The 25,955-nt window shown below is 40.0% G+C and overlaps 1 pseudogene; it reads right to left on the reverse strand.

Moving 5' to 3' along the window:
- Positions 1-589: 589 nt before the first annotated feature.
- LOC147605434 (chlorophyll a-b binding protein of LHCII type 1-like) lies at positions 590-25,416 on the reverse strand (annotated as a pseudogene).
- Positions 25,417-25,955: the final 539 nt, after the last annotated feature.

Here is a 25,955-nt window from a genome sequence, read left to right on the forward strand (position 1 = left end):
CATCTTTGTATGAGATAAATCTCTTCATTGAATCAATAGCAATGTCATGAGTCTTTCTCATCCACTTCTCTAATCATTTTACTCTTATGCATGCTTTTAGTATTTTGTGTTTGTGTATGTGGGCTGATTTGAAGCTTTCATGGAAGCTTGATGCTTGAGTGTGTGCATGCTTGTGGGAAGATAGGAGTGGAGTGAGGTCTTTCTCTTTGCTTGCATGCATAGTGATTGTGTTCCTCTTGCCTGTATTCGTGAATGAATGGGTGTGTAGGAATGAGGGCAAGTTGAGCTTGTGTGTGTGCTTAATCTAGTGTCTTGTGATGGTAGCCATAGGCATCTCTCCTTTAGAGGATAAGCTTTCGTGCACCTAACCGGGTTGAGTCCCTAGCGCGAAAGGAGTGCTTGCATTCCATTGGAGCTAGGCATAACCTCTATTCGCCTGTATTGCATCGTAGGGAGATAAGGGTCTTTCCATTGGCACCGCTGCTACCGGGGAAACGACCTACGGTTGGTTGAGGACCCTTGGCAGCCATTACATTCTAAACATCATTAGGAGTAGGATAATTAGACTCTAAGCTATTGCAGGGAAGCGCTAGCAGGCAACGAGTTTATTGGCCAAGGTAGAGCGGGCGAAGTTGGTGGCGAGGCGGCCATCCTTGATCTCCTTTACTTTCAGCTCGGCGAAGGCCTCGGGATCGTCAGCCAGGCCCAACGGATCGAAGCTTCCGCCAGGGTAGATAGGATCGGTCACCTCCCCAAGGGGCCCGCCGGCAACTCGGTAGCCCTCCACGGCGCCCATGAGGATGACCTGGCAGGCCCAAATGGCGACGATACTCTGAGCATGGACAAGGCTGGGGTTGCCTAGGTAGTCCAGGCCGCCTCAGAGAAAATCTGAGAACCGGCCTTGAACCACATGGCCTCGCCGAACCCCACACCGCCCCCGGCCAGCAGCCCCAGGGCGACACAGCCCAGCGCGCCCAACATCGCCCACCGGCAGCGGATAACCTCCAAGGCTCGGCCCCCAGTGTGAAGGCCCCGGGACCGACAGACAGACCTGCAGTGTCCCAGCCCTGTCGCCCGGGAACGTCGCCATCATCTGCACGCTTGGACAGCAGCTGGCCACTGAAGGCATCGGAGGAGAGGGCGGCGATGGCGGCAGCAAAGAGTGCGAAAAGCGATAAGGTGCCGGATGATTCGAAAGCGATAAGGTGCCAGGCGATAAGGTTAGTGTTTTATTTTTTATTTTTTGTTTTTTTGTTTTTTGTTAATCTTTAATTTTTCAAAATCTATAATTTCTGCATACTAGGTAATTTTCATGTTTTTTACATTTTAAAATAAAAAAATAAAAAATAAAAAATAAAAATAATTAAAAAATTCTGTAAATTATGTGTTTTCTTTGGAGTCCACATTTTTTGCATATTCTATATTTTTTTAAATTTTTGTAATTTTCTGCATAATTAGTGTAATCTACATTATTAGTATTTTTAACATAATTCGTATTTTTATGTAATTATTTAAAAAAATATAAAATAAAATATGTATTTACACACATATTCATGTTAGTTGCATTTAGTGGTTAGGTAGGGTTTAAAAAAATTATATATATATATATATATATATATATTAAATTTTAAAAAAAATCAAAAACTGGACACTGCAACGTGCTAAAAATAGCGTATGCATCTACGCTCGAGAACAATACTAGGGGGACGTAACACTAGTGCACCATCTAGGGTAACCACTCAAGGGAGCGGCACTCAATCGGTTGTTGGCAACTTGGAGAGCATTCTCGAGACATCTTCAGAGTCTCAAACAGAGAGCCTCTCAAGAACCGTGAGTGATATTTCAATGGACGTAAACGAGTCATTTGGCATGAATAGACCATCCACACCCATTGGTATGGCAGATTCTGCTAATCCATTTGAAATCCCAGATGGGGAGTTGATTGACAACATGAGACTCCATTTCTTGTATACAAACGTGCATGGCGGTGAGATCTACAAAGATCCAATGAGCCGGTTTGTTGTTAAAATTACAGACATTCATTTTGCGTTTGAACTAACACCATGGGTAAACTACCAAGACGATATGTACATGGGTAGAAATGGAGTACGCTACGAGGTCACCAAAAATCCTGAACAAGTGGATGCTTTGGGTGTACTTCAACCTAGCGCACAAGCAAAGCAGAAGGAGGAGCTTCCATCGGACCCAAATGTGCCAGGAACATCGCGCAGACCTGGTACACCCATTTCTTTACTTGAAGAATTGTTTTCTGACAGGAATTGGGAGGATAGAGAAAGAACGGGAAAAGAAAAAGAGACCAAGAAAAATCCATGGGACATAGTAAAAGAAATTCCAGTAGTTAAAATCTATCAAGACGACCCAATTAAAGAGGTGTATAGGGATGTGGTAGAAACCTACTATGCAACTACTAAGCATTTGAGCTTAGAGCTTCCAGTCACGCATACAATAACTGTAGAGCATTTAGATGGTTTGCGTGTTCATGATAGATAGGGGAACGACTTTAGAACCCTTGAATGGCCAGAGGTTAGGAAACTGACATGGAAAGGAAGGCCCCTTTTCACTGAGGTGTGTACCTTAGACACGGCACGTCCAGATGAATCTGCCTTTCGAGGAGAAACACTAGCGCCACCATGGGCTAGAACCCCAAGTGTGGCACAACTGCTAGAGGACCAGTCTTTCCAATGATTGATCCTACGAGGAGACCCGGGGCTATTAGAGAATCTAGGGGAGAAGAAAGACCACGAGCAAGTGGATATGTACCTCCAAGAGAACCCCATAGACCAAGAGAACTGACATTTGAAGAGCCTAGAGTTAGAGACCGAGACTCATATAGGAGACATGACGATGAATATTCTAGAAAAGTGAGACCATCTGCACTGCAAAAGCTTGTCAAGAAGTATGACGGATCCGGTGACCCATATGACCATATAGCAGCTTTTAAGCAAGCTATACATGCGGAGCAAGTCACGGATACGCATACGCAAATCGAAGGATTTGGCTTGACACTAGAGAGTAAGTCTTTATAATGGTTTCAGACTTTAGAGCCTGAGGCAAAGCGATCTTTCGATGGGCTGGAAAAGAGCTTTATAGCTGCGTTTTCAAAAATGGGAATTAAGCACAATGCGGTAGCTCAAATTTACGCTTTTAAGCAAAAAGATCAAGAATCTGTGCGAGATTGTGTAAATAGGCTAAAGCAGTACATCAATCGATGCCCTGACGATGAGAAGCCAAGCCAAGGAAGATTAATTTCTATCTTCCTATAAGGCTTACGAAACAAGACGCTTCACGCTCACTTGTACGCAAAGAAGCATGTCATCTTCAATGAGTGTTGCATGGATGCCATGGATTACGATGACAACTTTGACATGACTGGCATGGGAAACCAAGATAGTCATCCGGACGATAAACGTAGCTCTGGAAAGGGCTCTGACACTAGTGTGCCATTAGTTAATCCAGATCAGATTACCGAGATAGTATTGAAAAAGATGGGGCAATACTACAGACCTTCCTACCGACCCCAACCATCATACATGCATACTGTACCTACAGGCCCCTACGTCTGTGGAGGATGTGGAGGTAGCCATAAAACCGAGTAGTGCCCAACCTTCTCACCATTGGTTGGAAATCAACCAACAAAGAAGTGGTGCTAGCTTTGTAAATGGAACTACACACATGTGACTTCGGACTGCAATCACATTGCAAGGATACAAAGGGAACAAGCAGCTAACTCTGCACCTAGGCAGCAAGTTGTGAACCATGAGAGAACCTTAGTTGCTCAAGAGCAAGCACGGCCGGTGCTAGGAGCTCAACCTCCTCCACCTGGCAGCACAGCTTCCTTTAGATATGTGGAATATGAGAATCCTGAATTAGGAATGGAGATGGTTAGCTCTCAACCATACTACATCAAAGTGGAGCATCCTCTTGTCGAACCCTACTTTGAGAACCCAACCGGACCAAGCCTAGCTCATGACTTTAATGGAGACCCAAGCTCTTTGATGCTTATAGGATCTTAGCCAACCAAGATTCAAGGTTATCCAGGACCATATCCTACAAAGAGACTATACCCCACACAACAAATAGGACCATGCTACGAATGTGGTGGACCACATTGGGCGAGAGAATGTCCAAACAAGAAACGACCCCTCTTAGCTAACATAGGCACAACATCTATATTTCCACCTATAGAGAGGTTTTGCCAAGGGTGTAGCATTGACCATCTACCAAAGGATTGCTTTGTTGAAGCCTGTAGATCCGGTAGCATAAAAAACTAAAGCGTCCCTCAACTATGTTGAAGTGATTCCATCACCCACGACATCTGAGGAGGAGAACGAACTAGTGTCGCTAAGAGTAGTGACTAGAGCCCAAGCGCAAAAGAATGTCAAAGAGGTTGTTGAGAAACCCTCTGAGATTAAGGTTCTATCCAAAGATGGAAAAGAGAGAAAGAAATCAACTCAACGTAAACCACGCAGCAAGGGGAGTAAGAAGTCGAAGGAGCAGAAGAGCTTTGATGGAGGAAATTCTATCCCAAAAGAGCTAGAAGGAATGTTGAAAACGAAACAAATAGGAGAGAAAACTCAAAATGAGCAAAAGGGAAAAGCATCCGAGTCTGAGGAAAGCTCAGGAGGATCAGTCCTTGTGGACAAGGTGTACGAGCCTTTAGATGCAGCGCTTCAAGCGTATAATAGTAGGATCACAGCTCTGACACCGAGCTGCCTAAGAAGCTGCAAGAATATCCCAACCCTCATGAAGAGACAATCAACTTGGCTATCCATAAGCAGTTGATTAGGGATACTCAAACTCTAATAGACGGCCCACCACCTATGTACGCAAGAGGACCTGCTTCTCTGAAGCCTAACTTAGAGACGATACCAGAAGCCACGCCAAGCATGGAAAAGGGAAGTGAAGTTGTATCTCTACATTTCCTAGAAATGCCTGAAGGAGATGATTTACCTCATACCAATGCAGACGAGTCAAAACCATTGACTACCGCGGATTTTGGAGATGAAATTCCTGAAATAGAGGAAGCAGTAGCAAGGGAGATGTGGGAAGCAGTGCAAAAACAAGTTGAGGATCTAGCATCTTCTGATAAGTCACCACCGTTCTCTATAGTAGAATTCTCGAATCAAAGGGTTCAAGAATTAGATGCTTTATCTCTACCAGATGATGCTCAGACTGTTGTCTCAGCTCGGAGCAACAAGCTCACATGCAAGACACTGCCCTCATATTTAGGACTGTACGAAGCACATAGCCAAATCATGCGAGTACCATCAATGACACGACAACCTCATCAGGAACGAGACATCAGGACTTTGCAAGCTTTAATGTCGGCACCAGTTACGTGTACCATTCCACTCGCAGAGTTCTTAAAGCTTAGGCCAAGATTGTGGGGAGAAGTGGCTACACAATTAACTGAGCAAGGATTGTGGAACCAGAACATCCAGATTAAGGAGTTGTTGAAGGCAAAGGCTTCTGAGCCGATGCTTAAGCAAACAATTCCGGTGCCTGTGAACAAAGTTGGCAAGCATTGTGAAGACGACGAAGGAAATACTACGCTTCCTGTGGAGATCAACAAGATTGAATCTATAGCTATTCTAGATAGCGGAGCAGGGGTGAGTATAGCAACAAAAACTATATGGAAAATGTGGGAAAAACCTGCAATTAGAAGTACAAGGATGAGTTTGCAATTGGCAGACGAAAATCTAGAGAGTCCCATAGGATTGCTTGAGAACGTTATAGTCAAGTCATGTGGCATTGAGTATGGACATACCTTTGCTATTGTAGACTTTGGCAAGAACACAAATTACGAAGTGATCCTAGGAAGGCCACTCATGCGCCAATTCAAAATGATTCAAGACTGGGGTTACAATTACTTGTACCTCAGACATGAGAATGTAACCACGAGGGTGAATCTGAAAAACCATGCTTATCGAGATGTGACGCACTCTCCTGTGGATGAGTTTGATTCCGCTTCTTCAGAAGCATCGGGAGCAACTATGTCTGAGAAGGAAGAGCTGATCTATGGATCTGTGGAGCATCTTGTCGAGACTTGCAAACTGGAAATGTTACCATAGACAGAAGTGTGACGGATGAGGCGTATATCCCTATACCTTTTCCTGAGAACTTGATAGATCCCTTAGAATGGAACCATGTTTTAGCTACCATAGACACTTGTGCATTGCCAAGGCAAACACAGTTCTGTGATCCAGATGGGTATGACATTATTCCCGTAAGAATGCTAAGACCGATCTATGCAGAGGAACCTCAAGAAGCCCCTAGGTATGAAGCAAACAAATCATTATTGCTAGGAGATATGGTATCTGTAGAGGAAGTATCCCCTCTTGAGTATAGCTCAGCTGACAAAGGAGATGAAGGTAGATGCTTAGAATCCTCTGATGGGAAGGATTCTGATGATGATGCCATAGTCCCTGAATCAGAGTTAGAGAAGATAAGATTGTTGTTAAAGGGCAGAGAGGTCTTGCTAAGTATTCCTAATGACAAACCAAAACGTAAGTTTTGCAAGAGTCACCGGAAGTTTTGCAAACAGGAAGTCAAGGAAAAGAGACAACAACAACAAAAAGAAAGAGAAGATGTGGATAAAGAGGACTTTATTCCACCTCCAACCTTTGTAGGGAAGAACGAGTACTTGTACTACTTGGGAGCTGATGATTGCATCAAAGACGAGATGAAATGGAGATACGGCTTTCAATTAGTGCAAAAGCTAAATGAGAAGGAGAGTGACAACCCAAAGAAGAAGAGGAAACGGAAACCAAGGCTAAAATTTGAGGCTTCAGTGCATTCAGTCAAGACTAAACAAAGCACCATGAGACGAGAGTGGAGCATAAAGCTCTAGTGCAAGAACAGAAGAGAATGCTAAAAGCAGCATAGTCTTCCATGAGTGATGACTCAAAGGAAGAAGAGGATACCACAAATATCCCCTCAAACTTCAAGAAATTTACCATACAAGATCGGAAAATAGTCTTGCAACAACCTATTCTGAGGAACCAGGAGTTTCCTATGATGGCCCTGAGGACGCCAAGAAAATAGACCTGGCAGAACCAAGCGAAGAGCCACGTAACGTGTGGATTGCCACAGACTTAACGCAAGCGGAGGAAGAATCGCTAATCTCTACTCTAAGAGAGTATCGAGATATATTTGCTTGGAGTTACAAAGACCTTAAGGGGGTAGATCCAAAGATCTGCCAGCATACAATTCCCATGCGAGAAGATGCCAAGCCGTCCAAGCCGTCCAAGCAGCGTCCTTATAGGTAAAACGATAATTTTGCCAAAAAGATCAAAGAAGAGATTGACAAGTTGTTAGCGGCTGTATTTATTTATGAGATTGAACATACAGAATGGGTTTCACCGATTGTGGTAGTACCTAAGAAGAATGGAAAACTACGAGTATGTGTCAATCTAAAGAAAGTAAATGCTGCTACTGTCCGAGACCACTATATCCGCTTCCACTCACTGATCATGTATTGGAGAGGGTAGCTGGTAAGAAGGCATACAGTTTTCTTGATGGATTTTTGGGCTACAACCAGGTATCTATTGATCCCAAGGATCAACACAAAACCGCATTTGCTACAGAATGGGGAGTGTTTGCATATAGAGTCATGCCTTTTGGTTTGACTAGCGCTCCAGCCACCTTTCAGAGGTTGATGAGCCATGCGTTCAAAGAATACCTGCGATTATTTCTTGAAATATTCATGGATGACTTGTGTGTGCATTCCATCGAGACAGACAAGAACACATAAAGCATCTCAAAAAAATCTTTGAGAAATGCAGAGTGTATCACATATGCCTTAACCCTGATAAATTCAAGTTTATGGTTAGGCAAGGGAAGATTCTAGGCCACATTATGTCTAGGAATGGTATATCCACGGATGCGGAAAAGATAGCTGTTATTGTTGAGCTACCTAGACCTTACAATGCAAAAGGGGTACAAGTTTTCATGGGTCATTGCGGCTACTATCGTAGATTTATCTACATGTACGCCGAAATAGCACAGCCATTGTAACCACTCCTTGTTGTATTTGAATGGATAGAGGATTGTGAAGAAGCCTTTGAAAAACTGAAGAAAGAATTAGTGACGGCACCTATTCTCAGGTCGCCGGATTGGGATAATTTATTCCATGTACATATAGATGCTTCGGCTTTTGCAATTGGCTGTATTTTAGCTCAACCAAGCGAGAACAAAATGGACTTTCCAGTCTCATATGCTAGCCGCCAGTTGAATAGTGCTGAAAAGAATTACACCACCACGGAAAGAGAAGGCTTAGCTATGATCTATGCTGTGATGAAGAAGTTTCGGCATTACCTTTTGGCCAATAAATTTACATTCTTCGTAGATCATCAAGCTTTGCTTTACCATGTGAACAAGCCATGTGCAACCGGAAGGATTGTACGCTGGTTTGTTATTCTACTTGAATTTGAATTTAAAGTAGCGGTAAAGAAGGGAAAAATGCATCAGCGGGTTGATCATCTTTCCAGGATAACTTCAGGAGAAGCACCCATTGGTATAGATGATGATATCCCTGACACTACTCTATTCTTGGTTGAGACAGCACCAAGATGGGCAGAACCCATCATTCAAGTTTTAACGACAGGAATTGTTAACTCCATTAGTCCCACCAATGAAAAGATAATGACCTTAGAGCATTGTGCTCCTTATAAGCTTCTTTCTGGACGATTGTATAAATTAGGAAAAGATGGAATACTTCGTCTATGCCCTGACCCTGATCAATATGATGAGATTATCTCATATGTCCACATGAGCTTAGGAGGCAGACATGTCTCTAGAAAGGATACGGTTAAAAGAGTTTTGTGGGAAGGATATTGGTGGCCAACACTTCATGCTGATACAGAAGAGTACGTACAGAATTGTAAAATTTGTCAACAACAAAGGAAACCCATTCCTCATGTGACTCTATTTTATATTTCAACAACACCCAATTGGAGTTCGTACATTGTGAAGTATTTGACGCAAGGTCATACGGACGATAAGATGCCTAGGCATAGAAAGAGAGCCATAGAGGTAGAATCAGCGAGTTTTCAGATTATTGAAGGCCAGCTGTACAAAAGGGGCAAAGATGGAAACCTACGAACTTGTGTTTGTAAGAGTGACTACCTTAGCGTATCGACTCATGCACATTCAGGAGTTGGGGGTGGACATTTCTGTGGAGAAACAACTGCCAAACTTATACTATGGTCAGGACTATGGTGGCCTACGCTTTTTCATGATGCAATAGAGTATGTCAAACGATGTGATCAATGTCAAACGATGTGATCAATGTCAAAGAGCCAAACCTCCTACCAAGTATGAGGACATACCATTGAGACCAATTATGGGGGCTAGAGCTTTTGCCAAATGGGGAATTGATTTTGTGGGACCGATTAAACCACCAGCACGCCATACACATGCTGAGTATATCATTGTAGCCCCATAGATTATCTTACGAAGTGGGTAGAAGCAAAAGCCACAGTAAAAAACGATGCTAGGACCACTGCAAAGTTTTTATACGAACATGTGTTTACACGCTACGGTTACCTATTGAGATTGTGAGTGACCAAGGTGTGCATTTTATCAATGAAGTCATTACCTTTCTTTTGGAAGACTTTATGGTCATCCATAAGAGGTCAGCGCCTTATCACCCGTGCAAGAAAATGGTCAAGCTGAGAGCACAAACAAGACTCTTTGCACTGCGCTTACAAAGATTGTTGAGGGACATAGAACAAATTGGGAACAGAAACTTCACTCAGTTCTATGGGCTTACCGAATTGCTTACAAAACGTCCATAGGCATGACACCTTTCAATCTAGTTTTTGGATTGGATGCTATCCTTCCGATAGAATTTATTGTACCTATACTTCGAGTTGCAAAACAACTTGAGTGGATGGATCATGAATTCTCTACACGGATCGATGAATTGGAGAGGCTAGATGAAGACAGGCTATTGGCAGTCACATTGGCATGTATGCTGAAAAACGACGCCAAAAGCATTGGCATGATACGCATGTGAAGAAAGGTCACTTCAGGAGAGGTGATCTAGTGTTGCTTTACACATTGAAGAAACAAAAACGCAAGCTGAAAATGCGAGGACTTGGTCCATTTGTGATCAACGAGCTTAGTGCGAGTGGTGAGGTAAGGTTGGAAACCTTAGATGGAGAGCCAATGACTAACTTCATCAATGGTAGCCGCTTGAAGCGCTATGAAGAACCTCTAACAGATGATATGCTGATACGCATACATGCTAGTCAGACACGTAAAAAAGCTCAAGCTTTGTTACAAAGTCAAGCAAAAGAAGAAGCTAAGGCTAGAGTAGCACTAGCACGCGAGCGCCGCAAGGCAACTATCATGGCCATCCACTTGGATGATGATGAAGACTTTGTAGATCCCTTTCATATTAAAGTAAGGATCCCTACTCAAAGAGCAATCTTTGCAGCGTCTGCACTTATAGATTCGGGAGCCGACTGCAATGTTTTGTCTTATGAAGCGTGGACATCATTAGGCCAACCTTTGCTCACCAATGCATCATTGAACTTCCAGAGTTTCTCTGGTGATGAAACCCCAGCCCTAGGCAAGTGCTGTATTAATATGTCCATTCAGGATCAATCTATGCACGTGACTTTTTATGTTGCTAACAAGAGCCAAGCAGTGGTGGATGTTGTTTTAGGCAGATCATGGATTAGAACCACCAGATGCGGTATGGACTGGAACTCACGACAATACACCTTGTTGGTAAATTCTACTCACCTTACAGGATCAAGTGCTTCGGCACTCCCATCTTTTCAAAAGGGGGAAACCATCACTACTGTGATAGAGACAACCTCAAAAGATCCAATGATTTGGGTGAGTAATGACAATGACAATACTCAAGGATGGCATGTGCCAACATCTCTCTTATATGCACAAGGCTACGGAAGGGGGGAAGCACTTAGAATTCAAATCTGGTTACCTAAAGCAGCTCGCAAGCCAAGACCAATGCTGCCAAGGAACATCCAAGGAATACAAAGCTAAAGAGGAGGTTCACCAAAACCAACAGTTCCACCTCCAACAAGACCACTCAACAACGGTGGATCCCAAAGAAGGTTCTGCAAGCACAAGGCTACTATGAGGGTGCTACTACCTTGTGGCTACCAAAGAAGGATGCAGGGACTACTGCAACAAAAAAAAAAATATGTTCCTGAATCTACTCAAGAACAAAAGCAGTCAATACCACCTCACTTACAGAAACCAAACCAATACTGGAAACCACGCCTTACCAAGCCTGAAAGAGTCCAGGTGGAAACACAAGCTGACGCGTCAATCAGACATCATCAGAAGATCTCGAACAAGAAGGGATACTCCAAACTGACATGGGAAGAAAAAGGTATGTGGGTACCTTTACTCACTTCTATCTCAGAGGCAACACATCAGAAGGAGGATATTGCAACCGAATCAAGTTCAGAGTCTATTCCTCAAAACACAAGCAATGTCAAAGTTTGTCTTACAAAGCCGACAACTTTCAATCAGGCTCCTACACAAGTAGACTCCCTGACTATCAAGGAAAGAGCGTTCTTCCTACAACTCCAACTATTTGGAATGTCGTCGGTATTCTACTCTTTCCCTAATCAAATTACATTACCAGCCATAAGTCTACAGGCATAGGTGTTAGAGTTGGGCACTCTAAAGACCCAAGAAAATTTTGAAAGCCCAATGGGATGGCAAGAACACAGCTGCCATATGGTTGCCAAAGCTCAGAAGTGTTCAAACATCTCCATTCACACCTCCTCCTATTTGTCCCAATGCATTTCCTATGCCTATCGCTAAAATCTCACCTCCGACTAAAACTTCAATCTCTTGCACGTACTCTGAAATGGGTACCAAAAAGAGTCCAACAAAAAGGAACCTGTGCCATACGTCAACACCCCACAAACAATTTGCATAATGTTACATCCAAAAGCAAACTCATTCTTAAAAGAGCTATCATGCTACAAAAGCTACTTTTTGGCAATTCATCTATCGAATCTATTAGCTCTATTTCCGTCATGCCTGTACATACTAGCATTCTTCGTTCAACTTGCATTTTTTTAAAAAAATCTAAACACTTACTTATGTGTTGTGTAGAATAACCAGATGGAGACTTGGCTGGACACATGCAGTCCATCTTTGGACCTAGATAGCACTCACCCTGACCATCAAGGGGGCTATAGCATTGCACCTTTTCAGACGCACTCCCGATATTTTTATGCCCCAGTGGGTGAGGATTGCTGTGGAAGACAATTTGTGGAGTTATACTACCAGCAACATCATCTGTTTCCACACTGCCGCGATTGTGCTCGTATGGTATTGGGGAATGCTTCCCATATATGTTGGCAGTGTCGCACATATTTCCGTCGCTATGGCACTGGTATGATGCAGCAAATCATGGGGGTCACACCTCAACGACATAATCTCTGGGCAATTTTGATGCCGTAACGTGGACCCAACCAACAAAGACTCTCGGAAGAGGAAAGAGCTCAAACAGGGCGCGAGGACACCCTTCGTTTGCTAACCCCTCCCATTTTGCAGGTTCTTCTTCCCCATGAATCTACATGTCAGTTTTGGCTCAATGTGAGTGAGTCTTTAGAACGGTTTCAAAACCATAGGTGCCTCTTTAGCCTTCCTACTGTGCCCATACCATATGTTAGTGAAGATGCACTTCTTCCCTTGCCATCTTCTCCATGGGTAGGATTACGTTCTGGGTTATCTTTACATCTTGAAGCTATTGATGTCCACCCACCTGAGAATGCAGACATACATCCACCCCCAGTGCAAGACTAGCACTTGTACTCTCTTAATAAGAACTAGAAGCCAGGGCACTTTTTCCCATTGGGTTTTTCCCCTCGGCCAAATCCGGTGTTTAGCATCAATGTTTCTTATTTTTTGTCTTTTTAATTTTCTTTCTCTTTGGTTTGTTTTGTCGGAATAAAACAGATACAAGCACCAAACTACATCTTTCGCTTCAGTACCGCAACTGACAGTCATACAATCACGTGCAAACAATTCTTCACCAACAACTAGTGCTTTAACAGAAACAGGTGAACTCATGCCAATCTCTAATGTTTTCTATACTTTTCTTGTTGCTTGATTGTTTATAAATTTCACTTTACTAAGCATGGCAATATGCATCTCCTTTGGTCTCTAGAGTAGGGATAGCATTTTAGTGGCTTTAGACTTGATAGTGTAAGTTTGACCGTAATTGTTTTTACCCGTTTAGCAATACAAAGTAATTAGTGTTTTGTGCTAAAGGTAGAGTTCTAGACCTAGGACAAAGAAACTAAATTAATCATAGGACCGTCAGTGGATATCTTGCCCTTACTAGGACATTGCTTAGGGACAATCTAATAAACCTTCTATAACAAAAATTGGCATGACAAAAATAAAAGAAAAGTGTATATGTTTGTGGCCTAATGCCTTGTTATTCATGGTAGGCGAGGGAGGTCTATACCTTTCCAGACCAATGCCTTGTGTAGTAAGGAATAGCCATACCGTGGGGGCGCAAACAAGAGAGCCCTGTCCAAAAAAAAAAAGGGACAGAAAGGCACCAAGAGAAATGCTTGTCTAATCCAAGATGGTCGCCGTTGTGCTTAAAATATTAAACCAAAACACTAAGCAATATCAAGAGTCTGCCACTACATAATTATGTTAGATTTATTAGTGTTGAACCGACATCTTTGACTTAGCATAGGCTCAGTATACTACTTGATAGTCCCTCGATTAACTGTTGTCTTTTGCCTTCTAGGAAAAGAACAATACATTTGGCATAAAACATTCTTTACTTTAGTTAGCTCTGCAGGTAGTAATTATTAAGGCTTGAACTAACCTATTCAATCTCTACACTGCTTCAATATTTCCTTCCTCTAGCTAATTGGACGTTTATTGCCATGTCTTATTAAAGTAAAATTGCTTGTTTTGTTATTGTCTGTCAGTACTTTTGCTTTCACACAAACCACCTATCGTTTTGCTTACAGGTACACACTGGAGATGCTATTCTTCCTTGGCATCTATGCGCTCGAGAACGTGCGCAAAATAGGAAGGGGGAATGTTGCGTGACAAGTGGTGATCAAGGCAAGGATGCAACACAAAGATGGAAGCAGGAAAACAAGAGACTTGACATTCTTATTTAGGGCTCTTGTAGAGAGTTCCAAGTTGTAGGCGGGCTTGAGAATAATCCCACATGGGAGGTTTTGGGAGTTTTAGGAGTTTTAGTATAAATAGTGGCTCATTTGAGAGCTCACATACACTTTGGGCTAAGTTCATGCAAGAGCTCCTTTGAGAGAACTACTCTTCCTCTTCTCCATAGAGGTGAAGACTCTTCTCTCACCCCATTTACATCTTTGTATGAGATAAATCTCTTCATTGAATCAATAGCAATGTCATGAGTCTTTCTCATCCTCTTCTCTAATCATTTTGCTCTTATGCATGCTTTTAGTATTTTGTGTTTGTGTATGTGGGCTGATTTGAAGCTTTCATGGAAGCTTGATGCTTGAGTGTGTGCATGCTTGTAGGAAGATAGGAGTGGAGTGAGGTCTTTCTCTTTGCTTGCATGCATAGTGATTGTGTTCCTCTTGCTTGTATTTGTGAATGAATGGGTGTGTAGGAATGAGGGCAAGTTGAGCTTGTGTGTGTGCTTAATCTAGTGTCTTGTGATGGTAGCCATAGGCATCTCTCCTTTAGAGGATAAGCTTTCGTGCACCTAACCGGGTTGAGTCCCTAGCACGAAAGGAGTGCTTGCATTCCATTGGAGCTAGGTATAACCTCTATTTGCCTGTATTGCATCGTAGGGAGATAAGGGTCTTTCCAAGGTCCACCTCCGTGGGTGAACGTTCCAAGCAACCACCTACAAAGTGAAAAAAATTAGATACATTCCCTAATCTTGAACATGATTTCAAAAATTCAAATTATAAAAAATCTCTTTCTTGTTTCATACCTTGCAGTAACCATTGGTCTCTCAGCTGGACCTCGTAGAGGCTTACGGTCCCTACCCATTATCTTTCATGTTACAGTATTCACACTCTGAAACAGCAATGGAATGTGGCCCAAAACCTTTCCCATCCACTGCATCATTTCCATTCTCTCGGATATATTATGGGCTATATCTACTTGGTGGATTACGTACAAATACTCCAATAAGTATAATGGGCACCTACCCGACAATTACAAGTTAGACATTTTTGTTCAAACCATTGAAAAAACTATTATATACTTATATGTAAACATAGTTTGTGTAGGTCACATCCTCGGTTCCATCATCATCAATCTGATGTGGTAAGTTCCTTGCATCTCTAGATATATAGTGTCCGTCAGAGAGAGAGATTGTGAGATTTTGCGACCTCCACAATGGTTGGAAGATGATTAGGATTTCTGCTGTCCCGTTATCTTTTAAAATCTCATTGGCTATCACACATGTTGCAACCACAAGATCCTTTGTCCAAGCATTCCATCTATGCACAATGGGATAATCTAGATCCATAATCAATGATGTAGGGAAATCTGCCCACACTAAAGAGCATCCCTGAAGTGCACGGCCGAATGAACAATACTCCCATACTTGTTGAGACCCCCAATAAACCTTGCCATATGTGTGGCCCTCCTACAAATAATCATGAAATGTCAAGGTCAATTATTATGGACCTTTCAGAAGACACAAAGCAATGATCTATTTGTTTGAATAACTGATACACTCACAATGAACTAGATCCTCCTAGAATTATGTCGGCCACATACACTATGCTTTCTTCTATCACCATATGTCGTGGATGAATATCTTGAGATGCTATTTTAAATCAAAATAGAATATTAAAAACCATGAAACTTGCAATAGAATATTTTAAATCTTGAGATGCTATTTTAAATCAAAATCATGAAACTTGCCATGATTAAAATATTCTTAGAAAGAGAATAACTTACTAGGTGGAGGAACAGCAAAACTAGCTGTATCCCTATTAGAGTGCGATGCTCGAGATCTCCATTGTCTTTTTGTTGAATGCCTAGATTCAGAGTGCACGCCATCTTCCTTCTCTGATGGGCCAAATTCTAATGGAGGATCCTCTCTCTCTTCTTCACTACTTGACTCCCCTTGTTGGCCTTTCCCCTTCTTCTTTTGAGTTTTTGCCTTTTTTGTTGGATGCCTCTTACCCTTTTTTGTTGGATGCCTCTTACCCTTTTGGAGCTTTTCTGGTGCTTTGTCTTTGCCTTTGCCTTGCACGACACACGTGATTTTACTTTATCTTTCGAGCTTTTATTTCCATGAATCCCTACACCAATACTTGTCATTATTACATGATGTCAGTATGCATTGTTGTAAAGAAATGAATACTACTTCACTTACGTCCTTCAATCTAAATCTCAGAATAAATGCTTATCTTTTTCACCTGACTAGTGACCCATTCTTTAGCTGGATGGTAGAGGGAAGGGACATCAACTTGCTCTTTAAATGTTAGCCACCACCTATTCGAACATATGTCAGTATAAATGTAATGTATACATATTCAAAGTACTAATGTATGTTCGTTTCATACCTATATAAAAACTCATCGTGCGGTTGACATCATGTGTGGCACAGCATTTGTTGAATAAGACGGCTTCATAATAGAAAGCCATGATCCAAACATGTGCAAAATGCTTCTTTTTGCACTCCTTGAGGTAAGTCAAGAATGGTTCAGCTCCAAGATCCATTGCATCCTCATGAGCCTTTTGAAGCTCTGTAGACTCACACTCAATAACAAGAAATATCTCCAATGTTGTTTGTTTCACGCAATACCAATAAACATATTTACACAAGAAAGACCAGAATATATGGTCACTATGACCATAACCTGCATCTATCATTGCTTGTTTTCCACCCACAATTACTTGTACAATCTTTTCCTTCCTGATTTAATTAAAATAAAATTATAAGGGTTGAATGCAAGAGAGATATATGCATGTTCTTTCAAGGCTTATGTATTGGACACTTACTTTCTCTCAGGAAAGATTGAGTGGCCCAAAAGTTGTAACTTGTCCATGGGTGTGACTACTGCAGAGGCTTCCTCACTCACACAAGGCACTTCAGTGCTTTTGGATCCTTCTGGTTGTGTGTGAGCCTTCTTAGAACGTGTTTTAGGAGCCATCTTCTACCCTCACACCACAACAACACTTGTTGGGCTCTTAAAAGACAAAACACCATGATGATCGTAAAAATAAATACAAAGAAAAGAGAGAGAGAGAGAGAGAGAGAGAGAGAGAGAGAGAGAGAGAGAACCTGGCAAGCGGGAGGGTTTGGAATGGAGGCTACAATGGAATGAAGGAGGTTTGCTCTATATTTATAAAGAATAATTAAGATTAATTAAAAAAAGTAATGATTAAAAACCCTAATATAAAAGTAATTAGGATTAATAAAAATTAATAATGATTAAAAATCCTAAGAAGGATTAATAAAAATTAATAATGATTTCTAATGCAAAACGTGCAAAAAATAGCAAATCTAAACCACGTACCATAAGATGTGAGAGGATAATTGGAAGAAGGCTTCAGTAAATTACACTTATGTTGTTGTGCCACTTCCAAAGATGATGAATAAGTGTCTCCTCAGTGTCAACATACACTTGCATTGAGGTTGATGGGCCTCCACCACCAGTGTTTAACAACACATTGAAGGATGAGTTGATGAAGCCTTGAAAGCCTTGACGAGAGAAGGATGAGTTAATGAAGGCTTACTTGTTAATCTCCACTTTTACTCAGCGAAGCACAACCGCTTCTACATCTTCAAGAAGAGCATCATCTACATCCACCACCACAACTAGGGCCCCCACTCCCACAAACTTGATACGGTGGTCTTTAATGGTGAAGTCCACTGCTAATCACGGACCTAGAAAGCACGTGCTACGAAGGAGAACTAATAGATTGCAAAATTGCATGGGCTGCTGAGATTGGAAATTTACAAAGTTTGCATGAGCCGCCACATTGCATGTCACATGCCCCGCCAAGATTAGAAATACCCAAACATGAATGCCACGTCAGATTGCCGACGGTTGGCAATCTGACGTGGCATGTACACGTGGTAAACACCAACGAGAATGTAATTAAGGCTCTTTTGTTAGTTTTGTGCTTTTGCAAATGTATCAAGCTCCAAATGTAATAACAATATTCACAAATCCATGATCATAAGCATCATTGAATATGAGTTTATTAATGTTACTAGATGGGGTTGCCAAGTTATTTAATAAAGGCCAATTGTTCAAACACCTTCACTTTCCCATCATGGGGGTTGATACATCTCAAAAGGATGTTGATCTCACTGTCTCTTAGAGAGATATAATGCTAAATAAAAGATCAGATAACCTCTATCCTCTTTTTTGCCTCTATTGGCAAGAAGGTTTTGTATAATGGCAAATGGTTGGGGTTAAACCAGAGAATGTTCTCTTTTCCCTTTGCAAGATTTCTCATCCAAAAATTTGAAAGACTTACTCCATTTGGTGAAGTGATAGGATATGACGTACACCATATGGTGGTGGTCCCATTTATTCAATCCTCCTTTGGCACTAGGAAATGTAAAGAACATTATAAGACTGAGTAACAAGGGTATTTGCAAACTTTGCAATTTATGGGATCACCCTCTTTTAGGCCAAATACGAGGATCAGTTGGCTATGATTAAAAGATATAAATTTGATGTGCTAAGCTTGAGGGTCTTTCTAAGAAAACTACTCAATATCTAAGCTAAGTTTGAGGGCCTCTCTAAGGAAACTGCTCAATATCTATGCAATTTCTCCACCTCAATTAATGAATTAAGGGTTGAACTTGGGATGCACCCACCCTCCCTTGATGATGACTCTTATTACAATTGAGGTGTAAGTAACCATCTGATAGCTCAAAGGGTTGATTTCTCTTATCTAAACAAGATTTTGGTGGAGGGTCGATTGGAACGCTAAGTATTGGTCTATTAGATTCTCATATATATGGAAATTTGGTCTCCCTGCTCATGCTAGCATTCTTCTTTCGAAGGGTATAGAAGGTGAATTCTTACCTTTAAGTTAGAAGGAGAACTGTGCTGAACAATCTCAACCGACTCCTAAGTCGAATCCTCAATTTCCCTATCTTTCCACCTAATTTTAACCTTAGGGATTAGTCAACTACAAAGTTTCCTTTCCCCCTGAATTCAAGTACCTTATCAGGTTCATGTGGAACATAGGATAAATTTTCGACTTCAACGAGTTCTTGAGGAGTAACTGTGTTATCCTCACCTCCCAGTTCCCCTTTCAACCTATTGATATGAAAGACTGGATGAACTCTAACATGTGGAGGTAGTTTTAAGTTCAAACGCAACCGTGCCAATCCGATGTATAACTTGAAATGGACCACAATATCTAGGAGATAAATTCGAGCATTTTTCCATTGACAAAGTCTGAGAATCTTTAGGAACATTAAAATAAACCAACGCTCCTGGTTCAAAAGACCGAGATGAGCGTCCCCTATCAGCATAAAACCGTGCCCTATCATGAGCACTCCTGATAGAATCCCGAGCTTCGGTCAGCATTTCCTACATATCTCGCAAGACATCCCTCGATGCATCAAGCTCGATGTCCTTAAGACCGACATCAATAGGTGCCCTGGGTTGATACCCATACATAAGTATGCACAAACTAAAAAATAATAGCCGTAAATTTAAAACTGTTATAGGCAAATTCCATCATTGGAATATATTTTTCCCAATATGATGATTTTCTAGAGACATATGCACGAAGCATATACACTATAATCTGATTCATACACTCTGTTTGCCCATCAGACTACTACGGATGATCAGAGCAATTCACATTCAAAGTAACTTCCTCGTAAACCTTTCGGAATAAAGTAGGAAAACATGGCATTATAACAGCAGAAACCAAGGATTCATCGGTGCCTCGACATACCCACATCTGCATATGGAATAATCGACGTCTCGAGTTACCCATATCTATCAACATAGAGAGTCATCAACGTCTCGAAGTGTCACATATGTCCATCCGTAAACAATCAGGTTGACTATATAGATCACCGAAAGTACGGAACTAGAGAAAGAAATGCCAACAAAGGAAGAATCCAAATTTCCTTATCCGAACACAACAAGATAAACTTGTTTGAACTCTAAAGAAAGAGATTTCAACAAGTGAAAATGCCAATGAAATTTCCCTCATCAAAACATGTAGGCTATAGATAAAAGAAATTTATCTAGAGAATGCCCACAATATAACTTCTAGTGAATTTAGAAAATAAGATTGTCTTTGAATGTTGAGGTCAACATGCTAAGTGATGTAAGCAAAGCAACAATCTTGAGCCCAAATTATCCCATAAGATAATATATGTGAGGGATCACTAGCATCCCATACCACCATGATACCACCCATACATACCTTAACAATTTGAAACTCCCTAGTATGCCGTCTAGGAAATATGAATAAAATCCTGTATAAAAGGAATAAGATGGCCTTATCCAGACTTTCACATACTAAACCTGTCTCTATATACTTGAGACTACATCAAGGAATAACTCCTTCTGAGTACATCATTAGAAAAGAAATTGAATTATTGGCGCCTTTCTAATGATAACTACCCAAAACACAATAAAGTTAGGATAGAAAAATAACTCACCTAGATATATAAGCAACTAGGTATTCGAGTTGGAATATGTACAAGAGTACAAGAAATATACTCCAAAATTACGTGCAAAAAAACGAAGGCAAATGCTACCTTCAAAGCACATGTAATTATTCAAAAGATCAAAAGATCCTTATAAAACCATGGATAAAAGCATAGAAGCTCCTTAAATCCATAAAGACCATAGTTGATCATAAAAATCAATGCATACCATCTAATGGACATTAATCATGCCAAAAGAAGCATTAAAATTGGTGGCCAACTCATCAATCCCCGGAGTATATGAACATTGTGTTGTTCAAATAAAACTCCAAAGTAAGAAAGTGAAACACATGTATGTAGCACTCAATAAAAAACCCCTAGACCCAAGTGATCTAGGCAGAACCTGACGAGTCCATATAAAACTTGGAAAACATCCAATGAAAATCCACCAAAACAAACCGATCAACTAACCCATGATAGAATTTGTCTTAGGCTTAAGAAATTAAGCACAATCCACACTTTAATAAGTGCCAAAATAAATTATCATGGAAAAGTGTCAAAGTTGAAACACACTTTGAACGTAAATTATAGCCATCAAAAGAAATTAAGGAACATGTCCAAAAAGAATGGCTAAACAATGGTAAAAAATCATGAATACATCGTTTAGAATTAATCCAAACATAAATATCCATTAATACGAGATATAATCATATTAATAATATGCGAATAACCCGCATCTATCTAATGTCAGCACGAGAAAATGTACTTCAACATTAAATAACTCTAGAAAATATTAAATTCTCGAGAAAAAGAATTATCATGATTTTTTCCTAATTTTTCCTAATTTTCTAGGGCCTCAAAATATAACAATTTTGAATTCCACCAAACCTATCTTATGGCATTCCAAACCTATATTTTTCCACAAAATTTTTAGCAATTAAATTTGCCAAAATACCATTGATATTTAAAAAATACCAATTTTTAGGATTCTAAAAATAATTTCAGAATATTCCTAATTTTTCTTGAGAATCCCATCGTTCACGAAATTTCCAATTCCGCCCGACAATTCTCAAATCCAATGAAAATATATAATTTTAATGGATTTTTTTAATTTTTTGGGTCAAAAATATATTTTTAAAAGAATTTGAATGGTCACGGACGCCCGAATGGACACACCACATGCCAAACACCAACCCCACATTTTTTCGAAATTTCAAATAACATTTGTCTAATTTTTCACTAATTTTCTCAAGAATTTTTTGAAATTTTTTAATTACCTCGAACGCATTTAGAATATGAACGGTCAAAAAATTTTAGAATTCCAACGGTTTTCCCGGAATACGGAAAGCCAAAAGTTTTGGGAAAATAAAAAGGCAAAAAAAATCGGAATGTGAAAGGTCAAAAGTTTCCGAAATACAGAAGGTCAAAAAAATTTTCGGAATTCGGAACGCCAAAAGGTTTCGAGAAAACGGAAAGCCAAAGGTTTTCCGGAAGATGAAAAGCCAAAAAGTTTCAAGAAAAAATTTCTAATAATTTTTCAGAGATTTTTATCTCAAATCCCGTAATTTCTCAAAAAAATTTAGACTTTTTCCAAGCTTTTTTTTGAAATAAATTCAAAAGCTTTTTTTAATAATAAAAAACTTATTTTTTAAAAAAAATAAAAATAATAATAAAGAAAAGCTTATTAAGGTTTTGATTTTGATTTTTATAAGGGGGGTGATTTTTTTCGCCGGCTGCTGCTGCGCAGCCCCCCCCCTCCCGCCGCCTGCACGTAGAACTGTGAGAGAGGGAGGGAGTTTTCGAGGGAGTGAAAACTCCCTCCTCTCCTTCTTGTCCCCTCTTTCCTCTCCCTCTTCTTCCTTCCAATCTCTTTCTCCTCCCCTCTGTCAATCATAGATTAACTTTAATCCTTCATTAAGTTTTTAATTAATCTTTTTTTAATCATAATTATCATTAATTATGATTAATGTTTAAAAAAATCATTTTAAAGAGATTTTCTCATGAAAAAAGAAGGAAAAATCAGATTTGAGAGACGGAGAGAGTCCCACGCACACGGGAGAGCATCTCATGCATCAACACGCTTTTAGTAGAAAATTAACAGAAATTTGATCGCATTTTCGCGGAAAAAAACCCGCAAAAATGTATAAATATATATTTTTTAATCATAAAAATACTCAAAAAATTCCTAAAATTTTAGGATAAAATTCTAAAAAATTCTAGAAATTCAGGGAATCCATTCTATCAAAAATATCCACCATAAACTCTATGGTATTTTTGTAAAAAATTCCATTAATGCTCGATTTTAACCATAAAAAATAGGAAAAATAGCATTAACTCACGAAATTTTCCTGCAACGTCGATTCATCCATTGAATTGTAGTTACACACGTTCCAATCACCATATCGATGATCCACGTGCAATTCATCAACATAAATCAATAAAATAATATTTTTATTAGTAAATATTAAAATTTACTATTAAAAAAATCAACAACAATTAAATAGAGATTGCTCTGATACCACTATTAAAACCCTAAGATCTCTCTAGATAATTGTTAAAACCCTAAGATCTCTCTAGATAATTGCTCTGATACCACTATTAAAACCCTAAGATCTCTCTAGATAATTGTTATGCATAAACATGCATAAATCAGGCATAAACTCAACCACCCACATAATTATGATTATTCCACTAGATTAAGTTAATTTAGACATTCCTCTTTTTCCAATTTACTAGGATAATCCTTTTCTCATTTAGAATGAATTAAAGTAATCTTTATTTACTCATAAATAATCTAAAAAGGATTAACCATTATTTTTACTAATCTAAAATCATGAAAATATCAATTCTTATTATTTAGCTCATCGAGCCTAGAGTTTAGATTTGAATTAAGAGACTATCATTGAGAAGCATCCTTTTCCAAGAGATTTAGCCATAAAGATGGCTACTCTTTTAGAGAAAGAGAGAGAGAGATTTACTTAAAGAAAGCATTATAAATAAGCATAAAGATTAACTTAATGCTAATCAAACATTAAGAAACTTAGGAAAATCTTGATTTGAATAAAAACTAGCATTTTGAAAGCTTCTCAAGCTTGAGAGGGGTTGAGAAGAATAAAGTCATTGAGATAATTTGAAAAAACCATATAAATCAATTTTACCTCCTCCAAGTTTGGATTGATTCTTTATTAGCAGTGAAGCCCCCCTGCTGGGACCAATCAATTGGTCCACGAAGAGGAGAAGAACAACTTCAAGAGTTGTTGGAGAGAGAGAGAGAAGCTCCAAGCTCCCAAGAGAGAGAAAAAATTAAGGGATACTAGAAATATGATTATTTTAAGATAATACTGGCATGGTATAGCTCCAATATATGAAAATACAAAGGAATGAGGGTCTATTTATAGGTGAGGGAGGCCACTAACCAAGTCCAACTGGGGTTTAGAATTTTCCAGGTTCAGTTTGACTCAATTTGGACAAGATTTGGACCAGTTTGGCTCCCTTTTTGATCTAGTTTGATCCAAGAGAGAGGAGAGATAAAAATATCACATTTTTTTGAATTAAAAAATTCATCCACACATGTGAAAAAGGCACCTACCTCAAGAGTCCCCCTTTCCTTACCAAGGTGTCAAAAGTGCATCATTTCTCCAAAATATCTCATGTTTTTACTAATATCTCTTAATTTTTAACTAATAAACCTTGTACTCAATCAACTCTTCATCTTATGTGAGCATTTACTCATTTTTGTGTATTTTATTTTATTCTTTGGATTTATCTCCGATGCCTCTTCTTGACCATGACCTACGCTAGGGGGTGGGTGGCTAGGTTTGTGAGATTTCATAAACTCTTGAAGGTCAGGGATATCCTCAAGATTTATGGTCAAGGATATCCTCAAGATTTATGGTAGGATATTCAATATAGGTGGCATCAAAATTGTAGAGTACATTGGTTAACATGGATTCTACGTGTTTGTTGATATTAGAGTATAGTTTTAGAATTCCAAAAGGGTGATATAAAGTAGACTCGCATAAGTTTAAATGTTGGTGAGTATTGTAAACTTTGAGCCACCCATGGCTTATAATACTGATAACTCTGTGCTACCACCTTGTAGTTGGCCGGTGTCTCGAGAATGTCATCTGGAACAAACAGGTCTAATTTTTTGACATTGTTGTCCAAAATTTCAGAGTTTTGGAGTACCTGACACCGACTATGAAGGTTTAACACAATAGGATGTAATGGATGAAAGAAGATATCTTGTGGATTAGTTAATACTATATCTCCATGTAAAATTTCCATTATAATTGTGGGGTTAGCATTGCATTCAGCATTTTGCTTAATGAGGGTTAGTTCACCTAGGCCTAGGTCCTCAGATAGATCTATATCGTATATTGAAGCAAGGAGAGGGTTAGTGTAGACAAAAACAGAGTAAGGGTTTGAGGAGGGGCCCGAGGGATTACTGGCCAGCTGACCTAACTCCTCCGAGGCACACTCACCGAGGCACACTCAAGGAGTAGGCGCATGTCATCTGTAGGCTCCTGCCATTGACTTTGGTCTTGTATTGCCAACTGGCATTCCAACGCTTGTAGACGAGAGCCATTGTTGTTGAGGAGGTTTGATATTGTGGTTTCGCAGACCATCCTTGCAGCATCCAACTCCTCAAATCTCCGGGTTGCTTCCTCTTGGGCATGCCTGGCTGTAGCCTCTCTTTCTTGAGCTTCTCTGATTCTCTGGAGCCTTTTGGAAACTTGCCTTTGACTGTCTTGTAACTTCTGCATGATTTGTGCCATTGCTTCTTAGTGTGCTAATACCATCCTTTGCATCTTGACTTGACTAGCACTGATGGCATCGTTAAGTGCTCTCATTTTCTCTGCACGTGCCTTGTTTGATTGTTCTCTCTCTTGCTGAGTGAATGGCTTTGCCTTTTGCTTCTTTCAGATTTGAGGATAACTCTTGGATCTATCTTTGCAGCTCCTCTTCTTTGGCCATGGAATTGTGTTGGAGTTATTGTACTTGCTGGGCATGAAGGGCGATTGTGAGCTCGTGCTTGTGGGTGACCTCCTTCTAGAGTTGCTCCTTAGCTTGTTCCAACTTTGCCTTAAGGTCTATATTTTCTTTGATTCTTTGAACAATGGTCTGGCTAAGAACCAAATTATTGCTTTCCAATGCCTTATATCTGGTCTCTTGCTCCTTAGTGGCCTTCAAACTCTTTATTATGACATCCGGATGTGTGGCCTCTGCTATGCCAAGTGTTCCTTTAAAGTCTATACTTGTGTGTTGGACTCGTTAACCTGCTTCCAAAGTGCAACATTACGATCATGCAACATGT

Source organism: Cibotium barometz, chromosome 59, assembly GCF_041138505.1.
Source record: "Cibotium barometz isolate CiBa-2024 chromosome 59, ASM4113850v1, whole genome shotgun sequence".
NCBI classification, from domain to species: Eukaryota; Viridiplantae; Streptophyta; class Polypodiopsida; order Cyatheales; family Cibotiaceae; genus Cibotium; species Cibotium barometz.